Source organism: Zea mays, chromosome 8 (genome assembly GCF_902167145.1).
Source record: "Zea mays cultivar B73 chromosome 8, Zm-B73-REFERENCE-NAM-5.0, whole genome shotgun sequence".
Taxonomy (NCBI): Eukaryota; Viridiplantae; Streptophyta; class Magnoliopsida; order Poales; family Poaceae; genus Zea; species Zea mays.
Window position 1 is genome coordinate 116,511,262 of NC_050103.1, and position 6,800 is coordinate 116,518,061.

General features: G+C 43.6%; 1 long non-coding RNA gene and 1 pseudogene across 1 annotated transcript; one reads left to right on the top strand and one right to left on the bottom strand.

The window, feature by feature from the left end:
* Positions 1 to 385: 385 nt before the first annotated feature.
* Positions 386 to 1,077, bottom strand: LOC103635737 (uncharacterized). Its single transcript, XR_002263972.1, has 2 exons — positions 943 to 1,077; positions 386 to 860 (listed from the first exon to the last, which is right to left on the bottom strand). It is a non-coding gene; the product is annotated as an uncharacterized lncRNA (long non-coding RNA).
* Positions 1,078 to 5,327: 4,250 nt separating this feature from the next.
* Positions 5,328 to 5,968, top strand: LOC103637196 (uncharacterized; annotated as a pseudogene).
* Positions 5,969 to 6,800: the final 832 nt, after the last annotated feature.

Consider the following 6,800-nt stretch of genomic DNA (forward strand, 5'->3'; position numbering starts at 1 on the left):
ATAATGGAAACAACTGAAATTTGAGTAAACAGTAACTTGTATGCAGAATAGAATATATGCATTGTATATATAGTTTGTATGAGAAAACTTACATCATCTGATACTTTGATATGATCAGTAGGAACATGGCTTTCCTGGTCATGTTGCTGTTTATCAGGTGTTGGAGCAGTTGGTGTGGATACTGGATCATTTGTTGGAGGCATTGAGGTAGTGAGGGGGGGGGGTTATCTACATTTGGAACATATAATAATATAGTAGTTGTTACTAAAATATAACTGCATTATAAATGTATCGTTATAAAAAAATGGTTAAACATACACATTTGCAAACTACATCAGTATACTATCAGGATGCATAAATAAAATACAGTTTTCAAAAAATGAAATACACTGAAAAAATATGTTGCTGCTTGTATGAGTATAAATTAATATATAATTTGTATATACAAAACTGCATATAATAAATTATTTGAGATCGTATAAGTATATATTATTTTCCAGGAAATAATTCGTGAACTTGATTAGTTTAAAAAAATAAACATAAATACTAAAACCTTCTGGCTGTGAATCGCGCTACGTTGCAGCTCTCAGAACTTCATCGATCATTTCACCAAATGTTTGAGAGAGTTCAATCTGCTTCGAAACCATCATCTGATGGCTCAGCTGAAGGGAATCACAGTATTTATCCACCTCTTTGTCATGAGCATCAAACAATGATTGAAACATTGGACGCTGCTGGGAGGGCAAACATTGCAACTTGTTGCCAATCAAATTATTGATACGTGGCACATATATGTTGAAAACGGCAGAAGCAGGCCGTTCTGGAGCAATGACGTAACACGTTTCTGAACGGCTACGAAACTGTATAAAGTAATATAGAACAGTTAGCAGTAATAATATTTTAACATCTGCATAACAGGACAAAAAGTTGTTTATGTCTAACCTCTGCATATCCGAATGGTTCACCAGTTTTACGGGGGGGGGCTGTCACCACGAGCCAACTCTTTTATGGTCTCATTGTCAAAAAACTTAATGCGTGGAGTACCATATTTGTTAGCAGAAGATGCAGGGTGATCAAGGTAGTAAATCTGAAAAAAGGAATGCATAAATATATAAAAGTAGTACATAACAACTATTTGCATATCATATATATGCACATTAAACAAAAAAATACTTACCAGAACAATGAGTGAGCATCCATATATTGTTGCTGTGATGTTTGTTTTGTTCCTTTTATGCCAACGTGCAGCAGCATCACACAAATCCGTGTAAACTAGTTGACACCAGTCAATATCAGACATTCGGGCCATGTTTGAAGTCATGAGTACCTCATTGTTTGTAATGCCCCAAGAAGCAGAAGGAAAAAGAAGCCGATTGAATAGAATCAGAAAAAAGCATCTAATTGATAGCTCATCATCGTTGCCAAGCACTATCTTGTCTTGAAGCTTGACAACATCAAATTCTTCTTTACCAACATTGAGGTCACGTCTCAGTTTCTCCCTGCCTCCTCCAGCACATGGCAAACCCAAAATCAGATGAACCGTATCTTTTGTTATCTTCAGTTCCTTGCCAGCCCCTGGGCGTATGGTCATGTCATGTGGGTCCAATTTATCCATCAACCACCTGATGAGTGATCTGCTCTCTAAGGCATCAGTTCGCAAATCAAATATGCTTGAAAATCCCAACCTAGCGACAGCATCGTGCTGCCGATCGCTCATTATCCAAGATGATACAATAACATCATAGGGAATGCAGCGGATGTTCAGTTTCTGGAAGCATAAATGAATATGCATTAATACACAAAGTATATATATAGTTAGAACTAATGATACAATATTTACAAACAAGGGATAATTATTACATGCTTGTAAATAACTAGTCTACAACAATAAAAAAAAGTAAACACCATATTTGTTGATAATAGTATACATAAATTTAAAGTGGGGGAAAATACAAACATGATTGGACACCAAAATTAACACATGAATAAACATAAATATATACATGTTACCTGTGATTTTCTAGGAGTCTTCTGTTTAGGAGAGTTTTTTTTGTAATGATCTTAGACTTTGGACTTCTTTTCACGCAAGGAACTTGAGGAGAAGGTACTTTTAACTTCTTTGCACTGATTTGTTCTGAAGGAGAAGGTGAGGCAGATCTGAATTGGCGCTTCAACGATGGAGCATCCATGAAATCGTCGTCGGACAGTGTGGATGGAGCAGGAGGTTTTCTTTTTAAACGACAAGCTAACGCCTTTCTGTGAAAACGATGGATTGGGGCTGGCTGTGGCTCATTCTGCTCCTGATTTTGGGGAATATCATCTTGGTGAGCTGAGCTGCTGGATCTTGTACGTCTGGAAATGTCTATTGAAAAAACCTCCTGACTGGATTCAATGGTTAATCTTTTTGGATTACTGGGCGGGCGATCAACAGACTTCATGATTAAATACTGAATAGATCTGTAGAAAAAAAAGTTGTTTTTAAATACATTGATTTATGCATGAATATATGCCAAAAAAGAACTAATTTTTACTATAACTATCTGAAATGCATACTATATAATGCTAAGTGGAATTACATAACTTAAACTACCTTTTACATTTATGCGATAGCATTTAATGAACAATGGTTATATACAAGCATAAAGATTGATTTAATATTTCATATAATTGTAAATGGATCAGGATAAAATAAGAGCCTTTTTGCATCAACTAACTATACAACATATTTTAATAACTAGTTCATAGTAATAAAAACATTTAGCTCAAATAACATGAATATTTAAATAACATTTGCTTAAATAACAGTATCTGTATGTATTTATATATAATGAACAGGAGTGTAAACTAATTATGCAAGTAAATATAACAATTCAAATATGCTTAATATATGTTCATAAACTTGTGTATGAATGAGCATACACATTACTGCCAATATGCATATATATCAAATCCAATGAGTATATTTTATATATAATAAAACATATGTGTACACAAATGATTTAATTGAATGGGCATAAAAAGTACTGAGGATATGCATATAAATGAAATACAATAAGCATATTAGATAATTAAATAGATGTGAAAACAAATCATTAGAGTAAATGTGCATAAAGAATACTGACTATATGCATGTATAATAAAACAAATGTGTAAACAAATGACACAAGTGAATGTGGATAAACAGAACTGAGGATATGCATATATATCAAATACAAATAAGCATATTTGATAATAAAATAGATGTGAAAAAAAATCATTAAAGTAAATGTGCATAAAGAGTACTGACTATATGCATATATAATAAAACAAATGTGTAAACAAATGACTCAGGTGAATGTGCATAAACAATACTGAAGATATGCATATATATTACATACAAAAAGAATATATGTGTTACTTGGGTTGTATAAGAGTACTCTCTGCTAACTCATCAGTAAATACCTAATCCACAGCCTTTGTCTAAATCTATGAATGTCGGGCGATAGTGGGAATATAGAATAAATACACATGCCCTAATATCGGGGACCCTGTAAACAAAAAGGAGATGCAATGCGCGATGCAATGACCCGATTACAGTGATGTCTAAGCGGATACAAATCACACATTTAGCTGGAGAATAAGGGTTACAATCAAATCCACTTCAATCGACCGATAGGCTTCAAGAAATCGACGGCAAACTCGGGGTATTTCAATGTTGGATTACCTGGAACTTCTTGAATCGGGCTCCAATGCTGGGAGATTGAAGGATGTAAGGTGGAATGGAAGGGCGCTGGATTGGAGCGGCGGTGGATTGGCGCTGCGCTGGTTTGGAGGCGCGGAAATCGCATGGGGAGTCGCCTCCGACGAAAGGAAAATCTGTGCGGCTGGGGTTTTCTTCAAATGGGCGCTGGTTTGTCTCCGTTGAATGCGCGACTACGGTTTTAGAAACAGGAAACGTGGGAGAGGTGGCTGGCTGACGGGGGTAACGGCGCCGTGACTAGGACTGTTGACTCGGTGTGGTTCAACCAAAATGCCCATGTTGACTAGCCTGGGCTTCCTCTATTATTGGAAGCCCAGGGCTCTTAATATGTATATATATATGCTAGGTGAATGCCCGTGCGTTGCAACGGAAACATATTCCGCGTGATTGGTTTGTGGGTTAGAGGGCGCTCGGCTCGCCTCGGTCTGGTCCGGTAGAGAAGGCTGCACGCTTGCGTCTCCGTCCATGCAGGCTTACGGGTGATTTCGTGCCTAGGTTGCGTCCGCGCATGCAGACTACGCCGATGACGTATAGGTAACCAATCACGGTTTCAAGCGTGGTCAACGCACGCGCCGCCGGGTCTGGCCATGCCCATTCGGGCAACCAATCACACCAATAATATCATGATAATTTATGTACAAATGTATGTTATATTATGGACGCCTACTTTGCTCTCTTATAGAGTAGTAAAGACTTCACCTTTGGATCATTTACCTCACTCTCTACAACTACAAGTCTACAAGGTAATGCTCATGTAAAAAATTCTCTTTGAAGGGCTTAACGAAGAGTTTTACAGGGACAGGCATGCAAAACCTAAAGCCATATCCGCTTAAAAAAAATCTAGGAATCCATGAACAGTGTACAGGTCAAAACAAAATAAAGAACAAAAAACAAAAAAAACTGCACACGACGTCAATCACTCTCACTGTCTCTTTCCACCCTGCTGTAGACTGCCCTTTCTGCCGATATATACCCCCAGCACAGGATGCCGCGACTGATCGGTTTTCCGAGCTGCACAGACGCGAGCACGCGCCCGCACTGTTCGCTCGCTCCCCACCTCCACACCCGCCGCTCTCCACAGTGCTGCTGTCGAGGCGTCTTTCTCCGATCGTATGTGCCGAGCTCCTCCTGCGTGAAGTCTGCCTCATGACCCCCTTCTGTTTTGCTTGCACTTGAATATCCACCTTGTCCTTCGCGCCATGCGTATATCTTCTCTTGTGGTGGCTTTTATTGCACATCCTGCGGGCCTTCTTGCGTGGATGCTCCTCTCTTGGCTAGTTGTTTGTTTCTTGCAGAGGAATTTTTTCCTGAACTTGTCCCCGCCGTCTTGAAGGTTTCTTGTTTGGGAGCAGGGCGGAGGCGCTCCTTTCCTTCTTGGCCGACAGCGGCATGGACTGGGCAGCGGCGCGCACGAGCAATTTTTGCGGCAAACCCCCTGTGAGAAACATCGTTCGCAGAACACCTCACTTTTTGTACTCTTCCGTCTCTGCCCTCGCGTTATCGCCTCGTCTCGCTCGCCTGGCTGGCTCGTGCCTTGCCTTGCTCGGCGTACGCGAACGCAGCGAGAGGGAGGAGCAAGGAAAGAGAGAGAGAGAAAAAAAATCAAGTCATCCCCCTTTCCTCTGAGTTCGTTCCATGGAGAACTCTTCTCACAAGCGGGCGCGGGAGGCGGCCGACCTCGCCGTCGGAGGCTGAGGAGAGGAGGGCTCGCCGCAGGCCGATGCCAAGAGGCTGCAGCCGCAGGACCTGCTCGACATGCTGGAGGACGACACCGACACGGTCGCGGTCGGCGACCTAGCGTCGGTCATGCGGAGCCTGTAGGAGGAGATAGCCAGCTTTGACGAGGCCGTGGAGGCGCCGGCGCCGGCACCGGGGCAGCAGCCAGAGCTGGGCTTCCTACTCGAGGCCTCGGACGATGAGCTGGGGTTGCCGCCGACGGGCGCCGCCTCCTCTTCGGAGGAGGAGGCTGGGCGCGCGGGGGCACCGGAGCCCGCGCTCGACGGCCAGATCTGGGGCTTGGAGGGCGGAGGTGCTCCTTTCCTTCTTGGCCAGCGGCGGCATGGACTGGGCAGCGGCTTCCGGGTCTCCGTCGTGGGGCGCGGCGGCGACGGACCCTGGCTCGACCATGCTGTCCTTCGCAGGCCCGTCCTCCTCCGCCACCGACGCCGAGGTTCGGCTCCAGGATTTCACCGCGGGTCGCGAGCATCACGCACGGATGGGGGCAGGTGATAGCACGGGATGCACACGCCCACGTCCAGCGATGCTGGGGCATCACGAGCGGGCGGAGGCACCGCGGCGTGCGTCACGGGGACGGAGCAGGCGCATGGGCGGGCATCGCGATGACGGGTGCGAGAGCAGGCGGGGGCACGCGAATCACGGGAGCGGAGCCACGGTGAAGCTGGTGGTGGACGCCCTCGTTAGTGTCTTATAGAGTAGTATATATATATATAGGGAAGAGGTAATGGAAGCCCTGGGCTTCCCCTACTAATGGAAGCCCCAGCCAGGACGTGATCGACCTAGCACCCCGCGTGCTTGCGTCAGCCATGTAGTCGACAGCCATGGATGCGTAAGGCAATATACGAATGCATATATATATGGATAAAAATGTGTAAACCATGCATAAAGGAATCTTTTGACGCCCGAATCACATGGAACGAATATGACACTGTGGACAGCGTTTATGACTGCATAATGACATGTACTTGATAGCATAAATCATGCAGTATGTGGTTCTGGTTCTGGCTCGGGCGGATTCTAGCGTAAACCGTGAGCTAAAATAGCGTAAATGTGTACAAAATTTAGCGTAAATCCTATATCTGTTTTGTAACAGCAAACGGGCCCAAAATTACGGCGTGAAAATCGCGTGCAGCCGATCGTGCGAGGGTTCTGGCTCGGGCGCATTCCAGCATAAAACCTGAGCTAAAACAGCGTAAATGAGTACGAAATTTAGCATAAATCATATATCTGTTTTATAACAACAAACAAAGCCCAAAATTACGGCGTGAAAATCACGTGCAACCGATCGTGCGCGGGTTCTGGCTCAGGCAGATTCCAGCGTAAA